This window comes from Melopsittacus undulatus, chromosome 3 (assembly GCF_012275295.1).
Source record: "Melopsittacus undulatus isolate bMelUnd1 chromosome 3, bMelUnd1.mat.Z, whole genome shotgun sequence".
Lineage (NCBI taxonomy): Eukaryota > Metazoa > Chordata > Aves > Psittaciformes > Psittaculidae > Melopsittacus > Melopsittacus undulatus.
Window position 1 is genome coordinate 7,678,305 of NC_047529.1, and position 20,635 is coordinate 7,698,939.

The 20,635-nt window shown below is 39.6% G+C and overlaps 1 protein-coding gene across 4 annotated transcripts in view; it reads left to right on the forward strand.

The window, feature by feature from the left end:
• The window catches only part of MACROD2 (mono-ADP ribosylhydrolase 2), an 882,506-nt gene that overhangs the window by 222,987 nt on the left and 638,884 nt on the right, over positions 1-20,635 (forward strand). The window lies entirely within an intron of this gene.

Sequence of the window (20,635 nt, forward strand, 5' to 3'; positions counted from 1 at the left end):
TTAACATAGTCCTTATTGTTCACTTTTTGGGTCACTGAAAGGCATTTATAAGGTATTTGTGAGGCAGAAAACACATGAAACTGTTTTCTAATTTGTCTTAATTGCTTGTCTCACTAAATGCTTAATTCACATTTGTATGTGCTCAGCAGTTTAGAAAAAAGGTGTTTGTTCATATATGAAATCTCTGTAATTGCCAAAAGTCATTAGAGGTGTTAGTGGATGATCAGCATTAGACCACCTAAACCCTTTGATTCTCACTTCTCCTACTTTACTTTTAAAAGTGCTAGGTGATTATTTTACAATTTGTAGCACTTCACTGAAGTTGTACTCAGCCCTTTTTCTCCTTGGGGGAAATATTTGGTCATTTGAGATTGTATTTCTCGATTTCCCTGGATAACAGTATGTGTGTTAACCATTTGCTGTGCTGTTCGCATCCTGTGCACTCACATTGGCCAAGCTGCAAACCAGCATATGTCTCTCTTCAAGTCAATCAGCTTGGTAGGAAATAGAGGAAAGTATGTGAGCATAGATGCATGTCTATCTTATTTGGTCAGAACACAGTTATTTGTAACTCATGAGGATTCCAAAGACAATCATCTTTTACAGTTCTGCACATTACAGCCAAAATACATAACTCCTACAGAATATGGAAAACGCTGGCTTTTCAGGTTTGTAGATGGAGGCAGTAATCCTGCAATTGAATATTCCCAAATAAAAAAGCTTCCCAACCAGATGCAATGGTCTGTTTCAGAAATCTGTCATAGTTTTGGAATCAAAGTCCATATGTATCTTCTTGGTTTAGAATTGAAAGCTTTTCTGCAGTTTACAGATCAGAGGCTTCATGTCTCTTGCTTCATTTGATTCTACTTTGTTCTGTTATTACAGAAAGAGAGAATATGTCTTGTAAGTGTAAGTTTACCATTAGCAGAAACAATGTGATGTTTTCTATATGTGTTGTTTACAATAGTAATGTCACCAAGTCACTCACAGTAGCAACAACTGCCTTGGATCAAGGTTAATTTTGTTAAAGAATTACAAGGCTGCTGGTAGCCATGAAAGCAAAGGGAAAGATTTTATGATGGATTTGGGCAGTTACCTAAAAGCAGTCTGCTTCAATCTGTGCAGATTCGTTCTGGTTGCATTTTTAAGCTAAAGAGGAACATGACTAATGAGACTACAGTAGGTCATTTTACAATCCAGGTTTGTGTCATCACATTAAGTGATGAGTGCTAGGTGTTTAAAGGAAATGATTAAATGCATCACGACATCCTAGACCTGATTAGTGATTACTGACAGCAGGGCTGATGTAGTCATGGGTGCAGTACATCAGTTTGTCAATACTTCAGACTTTGGAAAAAAAACATAATTTGTTGATCATGCTTAAATAATCTTCGAATCATCCTTTCTATTTTGATTTGTATTTTTTCTTTGTTTAATTTCTGCCTTTTAGTGTTTCAGTTGCTTTGTTTGGAGAGAAAAAAATAGATTACACAGTCCATAATGCTGTGGGCTACTGAGCTGAGTCTTTGTTGATGTCCAGACATGGAAGGTGACTTTAGCAAAGGTCAGCACCTGAGCAATGGTAACTATATAGTTAATGAGTGGACCCAGCTCTGAGGCTTATCCAAAGAATTCTGACATGAATGTTTGTAGGTGCCAACCAGAGATTTGAGTAGTTGGAGATAAGTAGTGCTTCCCTTATCAGTGGGTTTGTATTTTTGAGACTTACAGTTTTAGCAGTTTGCCAGACATGACTGTGTCTTCATGGCTCTGAGCATTTAAGACAAATAACAATTATTAAAAAATGTTAACTTGCAGGTTTGGGAAGTAGCAGATAGTGGACATAACTTTTGTGAGCATGTTATCTAAATGCAGCTCGCTGTTCCAGATGTGCCTTTCCCAGCAGAAGCAGCTGACCTGTGTCTGTAAAAACCTGCTGCCTTCCTGCCCAAGAGGAGGTGGGAATGAAGAGCCTTTCCTATTGTATCATTTCTCTATTTCACACTGACTGAACACAGTTGTGTTTTCAGAAATGTCTGTGCTTAGCACAGATAGCTCCTTAAAGAAATACAGCAACTTACTTAAAAATGATGTGTTGGCAGGAATCACAGGGACAGTGTTTTATGTTTGGATCCTTTAAACAAATGGAAACTGAGCAAACCCCTTTTTTTTGCCTTCCAGTATTTTGTACTACATCTAAGGATAAAAAAGTACCCAGGATTTTAGCAAGCTTTATTGGTTGTTATGGCTTAACTGTTTTTCTATTAGAAAGATGAGTAGATGAGGCCCTCAGTGACATGGTTTAGTGGTGGTCTTCACAGTCCTGGGGTAATGGTTGGACATGATGATCTTAGAGGTCTTTTCCAACCTAGTTGATTCTGTGATTCTATTCTATGTTTAATTTTGTGATGCCTTCCTCTGCTGATGCCTATGTTGACATTTATTCTGATTAGTTTAAATGAAGGTCTTAGCCCTGGCTCTGTCCTTTTACATGGAATTGCTTATGAAAGAATAGGAATGGCAATTGTATCTAACTAAGCAATGCATTTAGGTAGTTTGTATTTAATATCCGTAAAAATGTATTTCTTTTCTAAAGTAAACGAACCATGTACTTTATGTGAGAAATCCATGTTCCTACATTCAGTTGCTCAGTGAAAAATTTTCTCTTTAGATAGCACTTGTGCTGTACTGAGAAGTCTACAGCTTTAAACTGTTGGTGTGTTCTGACATTGTACAAGGGCTAAGGGAGACAGTTCTTTTGCTTCTGCTTTTATCATCACCATCATAATTGAATGGTTTCGGTTGGAAGGGACCTTAAAGCTCATCCAGTTCTAACCCCCTCCCACGGGCAGGGACACCTTCCACCAGGCCAGGTTGCTCTAAGCCCCATCCAGCCTGGTCTTGAACACTGCCAGGGATGGGGCAGCCACAGCTTCTCTGGGCAACCTGTGCCAGTGCCTCAGCACCCTCACAGGGAAAAATTTCTTCCTAATATCTAATCTAAATCCTCCCTCTGTCAGGTTAAAGACATTTCCACTTGTACTATCCCTACATGCCCTTGTGAAACGTCCATCTCCAGCTTTTTTGTTAGCCCTTTAAGGTACTAAAAGCTGCTGATTTCAGGGTAGTAGTGGCTTTATCTATCTATCTATCTATCTATCTATCTATCTATCTATCTATGTATTGTGAAGAATAAGTGATCCCGTATCTGTTACTGATACCACCTGAGGTGTGGGCATTCAACACCTTGTAGGTCTGATTCCTGGAATACCACGCATGAACCTGTTCTTGCATTGTGCCATTCCCAGTCTTAAGTCATTCCATCTTTCTCTCACTCGTGACTACATGTTGGAGGACTTCTACCTGCAAAGCTAACATTAAACTTCCCTATAAATGTTTTCAGTGGATTGTAGATATGTCCCAACTTTAATTCCTACTCTTCCTGCATTTAAAGCCTATTTTTTTGTTGCTGACAACATGGTGGGGGATTCCTCTCCTCCCATATTATGATTGTGATTAAAGAAAAAAGAAAAACAATCCAAGGTGTTAGTTTCCCTCATTGCTTTTGTGAGGTATACTTCAGGAAGACATTTGTTCCTATACAATGTGTTTCATTGGCTGGAGAATATAATGTGTCACAGGAGAATGGAGAGTATGTATTTGCTGGGGGCACATTACATTGGATATAAACCAAAACAGTTTTAGGGGCTTGATGCTTGGCAGATGTGTTGAATTGCTTGTCATTTGAAGAAAAGCTTGAGAAGAATAATAAAGCCAAAGTAGATTGGTGAAAATACTCATTTTGATAAAAGCAGATCCCTCATATACATAGCCCACATAAATTATGTGTAAATTCTGTAGATTAAATCAGGAAAAGCCAGGGATAGTTTTGTCAGTCTTATGTATCTGCAAGAGTTGGCATTCAGTTACCCAGACAAGGCTGTAAAGCATTTTTGCGGGGGTAAAACCTGGCATTGGAAGGGATTCAAATTAAACATCAAGTTAGCTAATGTAAGGTGCCCTCTGTTTGATTTAAACATACGTTCCTATTTCTGTGCTTGTTAATATTACATCAATTTCTGACTTACATCTGATTTGTTTTCAGGTGAAGATTAAAAAAATCAGCTGACCTTGTTTTGAACAGTTGTTAGTATTGGACTTGTTTTGTTTTGCAGACAGAGTGGCAAGACAGAAGAATAGGGGGGCTGAAGGAGAAGTTATGTTCTTGAGAGTAATACATGATAACTCCTTAATCTTTTTGGTTATATCACTTTGTCTGCAACTGTGGGTTTTGACAGTCTGGTATTGGCTTATTTTATGGTTATGAGCTGAACAGAAGCCTCCCTGTTCTCTCTGAAATAAATCTGCTGGCTCCTAAAGAAAATAAAAATCTATGTACCAAAAACAGAACAACTTAACTTTTGACAGCAAAGGATATCTGCCTGCAGGAAAACACTTACTGTTGGCTGATTTGGTTTACTTAATCATAGAATCAGAGAATGGTTTGGATTGGAAGGGATATTAAAACTCATCTAATTCTAGCCCCCTGCCATAGGCAGGGACACATTGATTTGCCACGCAAAAAATACTGACAAATTACATTAACTAATCTGAAAACTCACTTTCGTTGCACATGGCATTTACTTTGTGACTTGAAATATGTTCTGCATAGTTTTATATTTTATATCAAGAATTGAACTTGTAAAAGAAGTGACAATCGAGGTACCAAACCTAGTAGTGTGACTCAGGTTATTCAATGAGTCAGGCCTCTCTCTGATTCTAGAGAAATGGCCTGGTGTGTCTCAGATGATTAAAACCAATCTACCATTAAAGCTTGAATTTAATGTTGTGCCGTTTGAAAGTATTGCTCAGAACACTGCTTGAAAGTGCAGAGAAAGGGAATGTTCTGAAAGCAAAAGAAACAAAACATACTCACGTAATTAGTATCCCCAAGGAGAAGTACCAATGCAATGTAAGATAATTAAAATGAATTGTGGTAAGTCCAACTCTTAACCTTGTTGGTTGTGGAGGCACCATTTTGATTTCTTGTGACGGCTGTATTCTGGGAATCTCGTTTGAGAGGTCAGACAGAGTCCCAGGAGCTTTTCAGCTCAGACAAATAAAAGCAATGTTACAAAACAGAATTATGCAGGGAGCAGAGAGGAGAAGGACAGAAAAAATACATGTGGAAAGGTCAGAGATACTCGCACAAGTCCTGGTGGCCAGTTCTTACTGATTCGTATGTTTTGTGTTTTAAGGGTGCTTGATTTATTGTGTTGTGGAAATAAGACTGATTTTTTAATAATCTATTCCAAAGATTAATTATTAAAGCCCATTATTAAGGGCGATATATTCTTAACCTTATCTTTAATTTACGAAGGTCATAAATATATCTGAACAAGGGCAAGACCACTATCTAGAAAGCAGATGTGAGAGCCAAGAGCTTTGGATCTCTTCCAAGTGGTTATTCTGGGCTGTGGACCAGCTCTACATCTAATAGTAAGAAGTGGTTTGCTGGGATCTGTTCAGAGTAGAGCACCCACTCTATCCAGAGCTACAGAGAGGAGCTTCACCAGCCTGCCATGGGCAAGCTGCAAGTCTCACAGCCCTTGCTCTGTCCCAAGAGATTTGCTCTGATCTTTGTACAAATGGCTGTATTTTTTTAAAGTGATTATTATTATTGTTATTTTTATTTCTGCCATTGTTGCCTATGAAATATGGCATACCCAAATGGTGTTTAAAACACTTGTGTGACAAAACCTGGTGCCTGTCATTTTCAGAGAGTGTTTTGAACAACGACAAAGCAATTTGGAAAAATCTTTTTAGCATACAAATTAATTTGCAATATTAATATTTTCTCATGTAGGAAACAAAGTCTTTGTTTGCTAGAATAAAGCATTTTATCTCCAGGTAGTCTGCTAAAGCAGGAATTGTAGTGAGTGATACAAGGAAGGCACTGGGAAACTCACAGTTTCCCAGCTGTGAGTTAGAATGAAATACATTTTCATGTGTTCTTTTTATTTTAACTTGATTCCTATCTGTGAGATTGTTCTTGCACTTTTAAACCATTTCCTTCCTGTTATCAGTAGATGCTCTCTAATTAAAAGCTTCTAAAATGTAACATAAATTAAGTATAGAGGAAGGAGGCGAGAGTAAACAAGTGTTTATAACTAGCTTGCTATCAGTCTGGGGTGTAGCTGCTTTGGACGGGTGGATGAATAAAGCTTAGAAAACAACTAAGCTGAGGAAGCTGAGAAAAAAAAATGGAGAAAGCTGGAATACTTCCTGAGACAAAAGCCTCATATGCTTCAGGAACTGGAAATATGAACTGGATCCATAACAATATATTGTTTGTCTTAAGAATATTAGGATGACTGAACCTAGATACAACAAAATATTCTTTGATTTTTTTCTGTCATTTAAGTGGTATAAAGTGGCAGTTTCTGACTGAAAAGGGTAACTAGACTTCTTTTTTTTGGTTATCAAGATGAAGACTTCACTGTGTACTGAGTTATTGCTTTTGACCTCGCCCCTCTTCTGCTCTCTAGCACTGAAAGTATGCTGAAGGAAGGGTGAAACATGATAAAGTACATCTCAGCGACAGTAATTCTGAAGCCATTGACACAAATTATTGCTGTCATACATAGCACTGTGCCAGACTGGAACTGCATTCGGGTGCCTTTTAAGTTTCTCCCCTTTTCTCTGCAGTTGGCCAGAACATCATCTCAAGACCCCAGGGACCATGTTAATTACAGCATCACTTTGCAAATTTATTGCCACTTTATTTTGGTAGTCTTAATGTCAGCAATGTGTTTTAATTTCTTCATTGCAGATAGTGGTGATTCTGCCAAAACCAGTTACGTTGGAACTTCTTGTGGCCAGCTATATGATGATTTTGCATATTTATTTTTGCTGATTTCTTTTTTTCTTAGCAAATATATCAAATGGTTTAGCTAGTACTCTTGAAGAATAAATCTCGCTTCTTGGACAGTGGAAAATACAAACTTCTTCTCACTAATCAATGTATGTGCCAAAGAGAATAACCAGTAATGAGAGAAGTACCTGGCAGGGATGCAAAAAATGTGCTAATTACTTTTGATGGGAAAATTAGATTTTAATTTATTTAATGTCTTCATCTGATACATTTGAGACATTTACTATTAGTAATGACAGGGAAAATCAGGAGCAGCTGCACATTTTGAGGAACCATCTATTGGAAGCTGAGCTGAGATCACTAATATTTAACTCTTCCTTATTATTCCAATGAGCAGCATCAGCATTTCTCTCTGTTTTTCAGGGCTTTTTCCATTCCATTGTTTCAAAAGTTTGGGTGGGATGGGAACTTGGCAAATGCTCCTAACCACACCGTGGCGTTAATGGTACTGACATTTAGCATTGCTAAAGGAATTTGCTTCATCCTATCTGAAAGGACTGTGCACAAACAGTTTGGAGAAGTTAATCCCAGTATATAGATAAGAAAACCTAAGCAAAATACTTTTGGTACTTTTTAAATGGTGAAATGTTTGGGATCTTGCCTTAGATTCATCAGTTCTCCTAGTTCCCATCTGTGCCTCTAGCAGCTGCACGTACAGGGAATTTGCTGTTTCCCCCAGCTGTGACAGGAGAACAGAGATCGGTGAATAGAATGATGGATGAATATGAATTGTGCAGCACTTGAGCATACGTATTCGCTGACACCAGAGTAGGCTGCTGGGTGTGGATGGGGAGTCCTCAGGAAGCTGCATGTGACCAGTCAGAGCAGAGATAACACAGGAGCTGAAGAGGGAGCAGGATGCTTTGCATGCTGCTTTGCTCTGTGTGATGTGGCTTTAGCAAAGAACGTCACAGAGATGAAACAGGCTCAGAGAGAGATTGAGTTGGCAGGAGCCTGTAAAACCAGTTGCATGTGAAGCTCTCAGACGTTCCTGGTCTCCCCATTCCCACTATTTTCTATTCCAACCTATCTCATCTGCAGGTGTGTGTTGAACACACATCTATCCTCTCATACACTTTCTTTTGTCTAATATGAACATTATTGCTATTTTACTTTTTTTCTTTGTTTCCTTCTTTGCTTTTCATTCAGTTTGGCCTTCTGATTATGCCCTTTCTTACATCATCTTCGTTGCTTTACTTTCCTGATAACTTCCTTGCACAACCCCCAACTTCCAGCTGTAGGGAGGGAACATGCTTAGCTCACTCAGTATTTACTGACCATCATATTCCTGCTGCTTGCATGTTGTATTAGCAAATCCATATCTGTTTTGCCAGCTCTTGGGAGCCAGAACTGACTCCTGTGTATCAAACATTTAGTGAAGGGAGCTATCATTTCAAAAAAGGTTTTATCTGCTGGGATGCGTTTACATATTCCTAATTCTCTGTCTCACAAGTGCTTGACAAAACCAATCCTGTGCTGTGCCAAGCTGCTCCTTCAAAGGCTCAAAGCTCTGTCAGCTCTCCCAGACCTGAGGGCAGGCAGCAGGTTAGACTTGCCCACATCAGATCACTGTGACAACTGATTTCAATATGTTCAAAGTCAAATCGGTATAGGAAGTTTGAAATATGTCAACCATACATTTTAAAATATACTTTTAGTGGCTCACATAAATCATCCCAAAGATGATTTTGGTCTCATGTCTACATACTGAGTCTTTAAAAATATTTGTGGGTATAGCTATAGATCTGACTTGAAATTCTTTTGTCTATTCATTGATATATTTTTAAATACTTCTGAGGCATCTGAAGCTATTGTTTGAAGAACTAATAATGAAAAAATATTCCGAGTATAATATTTAATAAAGCACATAGTGGCTTTAAAGTAAGCTTATTTCAGCATGTAATTTAATAATAATGCAATGTCAATATAGGATATTACTAAAGAACGTAGGGGCAGAATTGCATGACCTTGGTTTTTTAACTGTATCACTTGCATGAGTGCATTATTCATTTGCCATGGTCCAAATGAAAAAAGAATCTGGAATTGTTTTCATAGGCAAAGGGAAATATGTGTGCAGCAATAAGGAGAGTGGCCATGTCAAAATCTGGAATCATTCTTCAAATGTGCTTTGAAAATTAAGCTTTTAACACCAAGCAACTGGCTCCCTCAAATATCTTGTTTCAAGGAAAATACAGCAAGCAATAAATTGCTGTATCAAATGGCCACTGTAACTAAATCTTGTTCTTCCTTCAGTGGCCTCAGGACAATTGCTCTAAAGTCTCCTTTAAAGAAAAGGGCTATAATTACTGCTGCAATTGTTTGCTTTGCCTCAGATGTAGAAAATGTGCTTCCTCCTCCTTTGTCCTTCCTACAGCTATTTTAGCTTCATCTTTCAATGCGCAACTGTTTATGTCTAAGCAGATTCCCTGGAAGATTTAGAGATGCAAGTGACTCAGATGTAAATTGACAGCTTATTGATAAATTGAGCATCACTAAAAGGTATTAATACTATAAAATACACATTTGATGTTTTGTTCTCAAGGTACAGAAATCAAAGTTCTTACCTAACAAATCACCTCCTGATTATACTTTCAATTGTATTAAAAAGCACACACTAATTGTTAAAAATCCTTTGAAAACTGGTTTTACTGCAAATTAATACTCAACATTTTGCAGGACTGAGGGTCTTGGCAGGTCTAAGCAAAGCTGTTTCTGCACAGTTGCTGATATTTATAATCTGCAATAGAGAAGAGACTGTTATGAATGTTGAGAAAAGATCAACCCTAACACCTCACAGATGGGTTGCATCAGGAGAACATTTGCTAACAATACTTGATCCTAAAGACCTGCTGATACCTAGTGGAAAAGATTTGAGAAGCTGTTCAAAGCAGATTAAAGGAAAAGGCTTCTAATGACACCGATTTCACAACTGTATACATTGTTTTAATGGACTAATTAAATAGATCTCAGCCTCTGAATTAGTCAGTTTATTTGGTCGTGGGTTCTACAGGATGATAGGTTCTGACTTCATCATTGCAATCATAAGACTTCTGTTGTATATTGCATTTTTTAAAATGCATATTCAAATACTTTTGAGACAAATCATTAGGTTTACATATTTAATTAAGTGAGTTCAAACGGGAAGCATACTGTGAAAAGACCACTTCCTTTCTGCTGAATCTTTCTAGCATTTCAGGGTGGTATAACTGTAAGAGAGGAAACCAGGATTAAAAGAGTTTAGAACTGGAGATGAAAAGGAATTCAGAGACACAGAGGCAGAAGTTCATTGTTTGTAAAATATTTATTTTCCTACAGTGCATGAAAGCAGTGGATTTTGGGGGACATTAAATGATTCATATTCTCTCTAAAGGAAAAAACTTGTTGCTCTGATATGAATTATTTTAAAAACACATTTGCTGAAATTTCCTGGTAGCACAGGGCAGCTCTAACTGGCTCAGGTACTCCTGTGGCTCCCAGGCAAGACAAATGGAAGTATGTTAGTGCCTTGGATGTATTAATCTCCTGTGTGCTGGGAAATGAAGGACAAGACCAATGGTGGTCTAAGATGAGGGGAATTAAACTTGATTCTCTCATTAAAACCAAAGTCCTACCTACTTATGCAATACCAAAGGGAAAATGGTAAAAACATTTGCAGCAGTGTTTATTTTTATAAGTAAAGAAGTCTATTGGGTTTGTGTGGGAAGGTGCTAGATGCTTCTAGGTGGCTTGATCCTTTGCATGCAACCATCCTCTTATAGCGTGTAAATTTATGCACTTATTTGTTCAAAATGAAATATTCATCAGTGGATGTTTGCCAGGCTTATTCATTTTTCATGTTTTTCAGGTAAATTGGCTTTCCAGTTCTCAAAAATATGACTAGAATTGTTCTTTTCCTTAAATAGCTTTAAGACTCATGATTTTCAGAGTACAAATTTGATATTTGGCTACAGGATGAGTATTTCCTTCCCCCACCCCCCCTTCCGAGTATTTTATTACTTGGCCAAGCTTTAAAAATAGTTGAATTTTCAGACTTCTTAATATTTTAACAAATACATTCAGTAAAGAGTGTATCCAAGTGGAACACTGCTTCAGAGGTGAAAGAGGCAACTCGGTTTCCACACAGTTCAGAAATGCAAGTAATAGTGCTGTTTCATTAGTATGAAAATAAGCTGTGTGCGTTACTAGGCACACGGATAATTCCGTGTCAAATGTCATGACTCCTACCAGGATGTTTTTATAAATTGGTTTTCATGGCTGATCTGGAGAAGCATCTGAGCAAAAAGTAAACTGAAAAGTAAACAAGAAGTGGCCTCATGCTGAACAGTAAGAATTACAATTTGGCATAGTTAGAGTATCGCCCATTCTTTGTACTGAGTCAGGCAGATGTTATTTGGGAAGAGCAGCCACCCATGTAGTCTAATGTAAGGGATTGAATTAAGGCTGTACACATGCGATTAAAAGTGGCATTTCCTAACTCTCAAGTGGTTCTCCATACAATCCTTATCCTAAGCCATAATTTTGATGTAAAAGAAACATCTTCTATGCAGCCAGTGATATCTCTGCCAACTGTATGCCTAGGAGATCCATATCTGAAAGTGTGTGGAATAATTTGCTGTTGTTACACATCTGTAGCTCCTCTGCCCCTGTTCATACCCTCAGTTCTTTTTTCTGCTTACACTCTATATGTGTTTGCCCTTATAAAGCATGTCTGTGGATGCCCTGTTACTCTCTCAATGCTTCAAGTCAAGGCTTTGTGAATGTTTTCATAGCGTGGACAACATTTTAGCTGTACTTGAGGTTGCCAATACTGTGCATTCCACTTCTGACTGCATATACAGCCTTTCTGCTTTGTCAATACTTCAGCTGTTGCTCAGAAGGAAAATAAATATTTCAAGAGTATTTTGTGCCTCTTAATGCAGTTCAGCAGTTGAAGAGGACCCATTACTATCAGATAATAGCAAGCTTATCTTGAAATGCCTTTGCTAAGCACTGGTGATGCACAGATGACATTATGAGAATCTGCTATTTTTCCCACAGATACTGTAAATTTCAGGTAATGAACAAAGAGTGAGTTTCCTAATTTTCTAAATTAGTTACATGCATCAATGCTTAACAGGAACTTTTTCATCATCGCAAAAATCTGGCTATGGGAAAGCAATGTACTCATCATTCCCGAAGGTAAGGTGATGTTTGAATGGCAGACTTGGAGCCAAATGTTGCCTCATTGTTGAAAAAGCTTTGTTAAATCAAGCTGAATGCTGCCTCCCATGTAAAACTGGAAAAATTAAAATACCACTGTCTTTGTATCAGTAAATCAGAACTTCTGATAACAGAACCCACAGCAGCATGAAAATGTCCTTTGCTTTTAAGAAGAGAAACTAACCAGAAAACTCTGTTACAGGCTCTTGATACAGCTTCAGGCTATAGGTAGGAGACTGGGATGGAGGAAAAGTTTCCCCTCCAGGTAAATACAACTATTATTTTGAAAACACCTCAGGAAGACTAGAGATGTGGTCAGACTCATCCCTGGCACTTGCTTAACCAGCTCAGTTCTAAATCTTCATATGCACACCAACTAACCTCGGGTGATGTATTACGTAGTCTTTCAGCTTTGTTTTATTTTAAGCTTGTGATGTTTTAAATGTGGTAAGATTTCTGCTTCTTGCTTACTATTGAGGATGGTATTTTACCTTGATGGTGTACATTTTATACATTGACTGTGTACATTTGGGTCTGGAGAATAAGTCTTATGAGGAATGAGGGAGGGAATTGGGGGTGTTTAGTCTGGAAAAGAGAAGGCTCAGGGGGGACTCTATCAGTCTCTGCAACTACCTGAAAGGAAGTTGTAGTGAGGTGGGATTGGTCTCTTCTCCCAAGTAGTAAGTGATAGGACAAGAATGGCCTCAAGCTGCACTATGGGAGGTTTAGATTGCATATTAGGAAAAGTTTCTTCACAGAGAGGCCAGTCAGGCATTGGAATAGGCTGCCCCGGGCAGTGGTGGAATCACCATCTCTGGAAGTGTTCCAGAAACATGTAGATGAGGCCCTTAGCGGCATGGGTTAGGGGTGGCCTTGGCAGTCCTGGGGTAATGGTTGGACTTGATGATCTTGAAGATTTAAAGGTGTTTCCCAACCTACTTGATTTTATGATTCTGTGATTCCACTTCCTGGGAGGTACATTCTCCCTTTATGCTGGATGTCCACTTATGCCATATTGCCGTTAGAAATAAGCTTTACAATTCATTTGAGGTAGGGCTTCCTTCATTGGAAATCAGGAGTTACGGATGTTGTGAATGGAAGCCTGCTCTAGGGTATCTGTGTTTCGTGGATGATCTCCACCATGGGCTGAAACTGGGGACTGCACAGGTTTCTCCTCAGCTGGGAGTCTCTGGGAGCACAAGCCAGTCCTGCTGTGCAGGGCAGTCTCTGACAGCTGTGCTCTCTCCCCTCTTATGATGAGGAGGGTTAACATGAAGAAACCATGATTTCCTGATAAATCTATTCATCACCTTTCTTAGAAGCAGTTACTAACGGGTTTCTCTCACTGGCCTTTTTCTTCTGCAAACAAATACTTCTTTGTACAGTTTTCAAACTGAAAATGTTAAGTTTTTTTTTACTTTTTTTTTTTAATTTTAATCCCTTGAGTCCTCACTTTGAAGATGTAACTTGTTAGGTCATCTCTCCCGTCTGGCACATTCAGTGTTGTCCCACAGAAACATAGATAGCTTTTTGTCCAACTTAGTGCTCCACTTCCCCCTGGAGACCACACTTCAGATGATAGTCTAATGCATCTCAGTGGCAGCTACTTTGTGAGATGTGCCATATAAATGCCTGGATTTTTTTTAATGCAGTGTGTCAGCTAATGATTCATATTTAAAAGAAAGGTATTACTTTACCTCTATGAGTAATAACAACTTAAAAAGTAAACCCCCCTAAATGACACTCTTTAACAACCTATTGTTGTGCATCTTGTTAGAGCTGCTTCCAGGGCATTAGTGGATTGATGGAGTCAGGTTTTGTTCAGATTCCCATAGAGATCCTGCGCTTGACCTGCACAATTTGTTTGCAAAGGCTTTAAGCTTTGTGTGTCTTCAATTCGCATTAGGAAAAAATACCTATCAATCACATGTTTATAAAAATCCCTCTATTCCCTTTTTTGATTGGTGGCTGTTTTGTTTTGTCACTTTTTCAGGTTCAAAACAGCATTTCTATTAAAAAGTTTTAAATTAAATTTTACCCCTCAAAAATCTGTTTTTTATGCCTCGAAGTGATTTACAGCATCATGTGTCAGAAGCTGTTCCAGCTTGTTCATGATATAAGTTAATTATGAACCTTATTTCTGTCTGAGCTTTTCTGGATGCAGATTTTAACCACTGGACCTTTGCTTTGTTATATCAAAGAGTCCTTTAATGTCGGCTATCTGTGCTGGCTGGTGACTGGTGGGAAGACAGTGTGCTCTCTATTTCATTATAGTTTTCTTGTTCACTGGGGAAAAAAGTTTACCAGACTGTTGCCCATTGCTTTTCTGAGTGAGCTTCAGATGTGGTGGTTTCCAGACAGTGGTCTCTTGCTTGACTTGTGCTGAGGCTGATGCATCCTCTGTCTTGTGTGGGGCCAGGAAGCCATGCTCCAAGCTCGTGGTTTGTTACATCCCAAGCAATAACAGCTAATACATACTGGACAGCTGAGCCTATCCTAGAGTCATATCCCTCAGCTGCTGGTTTGTTTGATTTGAATCAGGCATATGTCTCTATATATGTCTCTATATTTGATATTTTTTATTTTAAAATATACTGGAAAACTACCTAGTATTCATGTGAATTATGGTCAGGGAAGAGGGAAGGGGTGGTGATGTTCCTAGATATGCGTTTGTAGCACTTAATTCCATGTTTCTATCACCATGTTGTGATCTGGCCCCTAAGGAATTAGTAAATGGCTGTGGCTTCAGAGTTAAGTGATGTTTGGGTAGTTCTTGACACGCGAGTATCACACAGTGCTGCACCCCTGGCACCTTCCAGATATAGACCTCAGAGCAGTGGCATATGATCTCATCCAAGATTTATAAACTCATGGGAGGGTACAATCCCAAGTGATAAAAACAGACAAAAGATGCCAGAAAAAACCTGAGGAACAGACTGGAAGCTCCTGATACCTTATATCCTACAGGACAGATGAAACAAGACAAAACCACTTTCACAGTCTTCCAGGGGAAGGGAAGAATGACACTTCACACTGGTTTTGTCAGATAACTCTTAGTGGAGATGAATTATAACCTAACTAAACCATACGCCCTGCTGCTGCTTGGACTCTGCTTCAGTGTCCAAGACAAAAGAGATTGTTGTTATGGAAGAAAAAAGTACTTTTAGGGTCTGATTTTCTTACTCTCTCTCTTTTTTAAGACAACAAAGGAGTCCAGCTGCGAACTGATCTGATGTCAACATCTGCAGATGCAAATAGTTTTTGCATGTGTGTTTAATCCCAGCCTTTAATCTCTTGGCATTTTAATAGCACTTATTTAGATTGTTACAGTATTTCTATAAGGATTCTCGCCCTTACAAACCACTGTTGCCATGAATGCTCAGCTTCACCACAGACCATTTTAGATTTGAGAAATCTGTGCTTAGTTTGAATTTCTGTCCTAGTGAACTTGCCCATACCTTTCTGAGAAATATTCTAATTCCTGTACTTCTGACTTCCTTTAATTTGAGTCTATGGAGTTTTTTTTCTCTGTAAAATTACTGTAGATACTAAGGATGTATGAAGTCAGGCTGAGAAAGTTGGGGCTGTTCAGCCTGGAGAAGAGAAGCTGTGTGGAGACCGCATAGCAGCCTTCCAGTATCTGAAGGGGGCTTACAAAGGGGCCAGAATGGGGACTCTTCACTGGGGACTGTAGTGATAGGACAAGGGCTGATGGGCTTAAATTTAAACAGGGGAAATTTAGGTTGAATATAGGGAGGAAGTTCTTTACTCTGAGGGTGGTGAGGCACTAGAACAGTCTGCCCAAATAAGTGGTAAATGCTTGATCCCTGGCAGTGTTCAAGGCCAGGTTGGATGAAGCCTTGGGTGATATGGTTTAGTGTGAGGTGTCCCTGCCCATGGCAGGGGGGTTGGAACTAGATTATCTTGAGGTCCTTTCCAATCCTAACTATTCTATGATTCTGTGATTCTATGATCTTAAGGTCCTTTCCAACCCAAACCATTTTATGATTCTATGACTTTTTAGTTGTACAAAGTCACTGAAGGCAAAATCTTAATGGTAACTTTGAAGGCAAATCACATTTTTCCAACCAACTTCTATAAAAAATAATCCTACAAGTACAGTTTTATAACCAAAAGGCTGGCAGGACTGTATTCATGGCTGCATAAATACCACTGCTGAGACATAGTCACAGAAGTATTGCACTACCTGTTTGTAATTTTAGATGCAGTTATATGAATTTGTTCTGCTTGTGTCACGTAATGAACTGAAGCAATGCTGCAGGCAGTTAATGAGGTTAGCTCCAACTTATCAATATAATATGTGCAGAATTCTACTGTGTGTTTTATGGCATTTAAATATTGTTATGCTGTGCTGCTACTGACATTGTTACTCTTAACAATAAAATCAAAATAGGTACTGATTGCTGTTTATTTGAAGTGGGATTTACATAATCTTATGTGGAGATTAATGTTTTTTGCAGTCTTTTTTCAACCTGAAAAATGTGATTTCTTATTAATGTCTTTACACTGTACAATGCAGAATGTATTTCCTTTCCCACACTACTGATCCTTCACTGCCAATCCATTCTCAGTGTTACCTGGGCTATTTGTTTTCAGGGGCAGGACATCAAGGGGGCTCATAACATGGTGTGCATGGTCCTCCTCCTTAGGTGTCCCTTTCCTCTTCCCCTCACAGGGTGAGGCTCCTTTCCTTTTCCAGTTTCCGAGGTGCACCAGTTCCTTGGACAACAGCATATAGGTGCAGTGAAGGTTTGTTTGGCTTGGAAAGATGCTTTCCTCCTGGCAACTTTCCATTTTTTTGTTAGCCAGAAGTTGCACCCACTGGCCACCATCTAGTATGAAGTTGCTGTTCACAAACCAGACACAGCCCTGTACCTCCTGTACCCAGTAGGAGTTTCCAAACTGATGGCAAATGCTGTGTGCTGGCTCTCATGTTTTGCCCAATAATGCATTAAAGAGACACTGGCTTGCAAGAAATAAGTATTTTCAGGAACAGAATAAATGCTTACAGAAAGAACAGTACATTTAAGGGTGGTGAGATACCCTAAATAATACTTGGATTATCCTGGGGGAAGGGAGAAGCAAAGCTGTTCCAAGACCTTCAATCGACCAGAGCTGGGAAGGGGGGATCTGCCCAGCAGCAGAGTCTGTAAGCTCAAAAAGCCATATTGTATTTGGATGTGAACTATAATATCTCTCATCTCAAACAGAAAAAAACTTGAAGTGATTAGGCAAGACAGAACAAAAATAAAGAGGGTTTTTAGACAATCTCCTCCTTTGTCCTGGCAGGCAGCTTCCTGCTTCGAAACTCTGTTTCTGTCAACTGGTGCCCCCAGATAGCAGCAGGGTGATGGGAAGAAGCTTTCAGAGAGCTGGCTGCTGGCCCCATGCCTGCTATAGCAGCCTGTGGGCTCCCCACATCTTTCTGTGGGTCCCCCTTTCCTGTCTGCTACAGCCGGTATCCCCCTTTCCCCATGCCCCTGTGTCGGGGTGACACACTGGAACTGTACACCAAGAAGTAAAATAAAGGAGATTCCTTTCAAATTGAATAAAACATGAGGAAAATGCCACTTCTTGACATAAAACTGCTTTCAGATTGCAACAGTTTAACAGAATTGTTCTGCAGTAAAATTGCTCTTAAGGTTTGGATTAGATGCTAAAATTTCTGTCAAAATCAGTTTCTTCTCATAACACAATTGTGGTTTCCTTCGTTCTGCATCAAATCTGCTGGTTTTGCCTACTTCTGAGGATGCATGTGGGCTGTGGTCACTGGAGATCTTGTTTGGGTGTTAGCAGTAACTGAGAGCTGCTGGAGCCTGGATTCCAGCACAGCCTGCAAAATCTACTGAAGAATAAACACCAAACTGGTTAACATAGCTCTGTGCTGCCATAGGCATTTTAAGACTAGCACAGCTATCTGTACACTGCACTGCAGCATAGGTGCAGCAACACAAGTTAGCTACTAAATTAAGTCCAAATCTCAGAGACATAGAATGGTTTGGATTTGAAGGGGCCTTAAAGCTTATCCAGTTTCAACCCCCTGCCATGGGCAGGGTCACCTTCCATTAGGTCCTGGCCTGTCTTTGAACACTGCCAGGGATGGGGAGACCACAGCTTCTCTGGGCACCCTGTGCCAGCGCCTCAGTACCCTCACAGGGAGGAGCTTCTGCCTAATGTCTAATTTCAATCTCTCCTCTGTCAGTTTAAATTCATTACCTTTTCTTATCCCTACGCACCCTTGTAAAAAGTCTCTCTCCAGATTCCTCGTAGGCCCCCTTTAGGTACTGGCAGACTGTTACAAGGTCTCCCATGAGCCTTCTTTTTTCCAGGCTGAAAAAGCTCAGCATCTGTTGTACTTGGTTGTCTCAGAAAACAAGCAGCCTTCACTGTATCACATCCCCATTTGCAGCTCCCTCTCATCACAAATGTCCTCCTGCAAGAGCAGCAAACCTCGTGCTGCTTCACTGCCCGCCTGCCCCACTTTCAGTAGTTTCAACCTTCCTGCTTTTGAGGAAATTCAGTAGTCTGAATTCAGGTTTTCCTGTCTAGTGTCTGTTCCTCGTGTACTTGTGCTGTGCCAAGTGACTGTGTAAAACTTCAGAGTTTTCTTGGTCGTGTCCTTGACTTGTGTGTGTTGTGGGGGAGGCAGACACTTCTAAAGTATCTCGACTAATTAGTTTCCTTCTGTTATTTTACTGGTTTTCTGTATGTTGTACAAGGCTGATCCTTCCCAAAACAGGGCTTTACTTTCCTGGAGAGCTAGAAATTCATTATTTCCCTGCTAATTTCTCTGTCTGGCTGCTTTCTTACATCTGTCGTCAGTGGGAGTTTTGCCCCAGAGCATGTAATAGACCGTATATCTTCTGCTACCCCTTACAAATGACATCCAGATGAAACTTCCAGCACTGTGCCTTGTTGAGGGCCATTAGAAAACATCACTGTACTGATACATTCCATAGATGCAGCTCCCCCAAAGTTTTGTTAATGTGACTGGAGGAGTTGTACAACTGAGCTGAAGGTGGAAGGGCCATAAAAAGGTAGAGAAAGGAGTTTTGACGTTTCTACTTATCATACATTCAGAATTTAACTATTGCCATGTATTGGCTTCTGCTTGGCCCCACAGAGCTTTACTGTTACATTATAAGACAGTACTATACAGCTCCTCATAATCTACCCATCACTGATCCCAAGTGTTACGATTTGTTATACGCCGTATGTTTTGACTACTTACAGATTTTCATTATTCCTAAATTGCCTACATTTGGAAACGAGGTGTGGAGTTGTGAAACAGAATATTCAGGCACTTATCTAGACTTTGAATCATAAACTAGATCAATGAGTTTTTTTAGAAAGCAGAAAAGAGAACATTATCTATGGAAAGAATTGCACTCGTGGGCTCTTAGCGCTGTGCGGATCTTTTGCTTTTGTAACTATGAAGCTAAATCCAAACCCATGTATTAGGTTTGTTCAGTGTTGCACCTTGTTTATAGAGCTTTTGGGTGAGAATTATCTACCCAGATGTTTGATCATGGAGTGGAAGCCAGTTTAAGCAAAATTAACACAGTGCTCAGTTATTAAGTATTTAGTTCTCAGCAGTAGGCCATTACAACAGGTTTTGTTTGCCTATCCAATATAGTTAGGTATTGATTAAATAGAGGGTTAACTTACACATTGAAATATAAGAAGTTGGTAAGTCATAGCAAAGAAAAACAGTAGGAAAAAAAGTACTGCAAGTAATAAATAGACATTATAGTAGGTAGCTTTTCTTGTCTCATGTTGAATACGGTTCTTCTATTTTTGCTTCTGGAGGCGTTTATTATGTCTGCAGTTTGCTTCCAGAATGTGCCTATGTCCTACTTTTTCTTGTGAGCAAAGCTGAAGGGTGAAGCCTCAGCCCCGACAGCCCTGGGACACTGACAAGGGTCAGCTCAGACAGGGGTGCAAAACCTTTTCAGTATTTAATCATGGTCATAACTTCAGTGAACGTCACGTTCAAGAGAAAAGAACCTCACAAATCAGTTGCAAATTGAAAGTAGGACTAAAATCTAACCATTTCACTTGAATGCCGCTTATTTCTGACAGCCCCTTCAATCCAAGCTTGCTGTTTTCAACAGCCACAGGACATGCAACAAGGTGTCTTTGGGGCACACGTGCCCTTCCTGTGTGTTTATTGCAAGGCCAGGGAGTGGTATCATGCTCATCTGGTGCATGCCGCTCCACTGTCCCTAAATCAGCAAGGTCCCATGGCTCACTAGATCTTGATGGCATTTTAGATGAGGCTTAGTCAGTGACATTGTTCCCTGGTGGCAGAGGCAGAGTGAGACAGATGGCAAAACCAATTCTTTTGTTGGAAAAGCTGAGGTGGAGACAGGAAAATGGAAGGAGAAAGTGTTAATATAAATGTGTGTGACAAGGGAACCCAGAAAAAAACCCCAGAAAATGATGGCATACTGGGGGGGAAAAAGCAGGAAAAATCAGTGT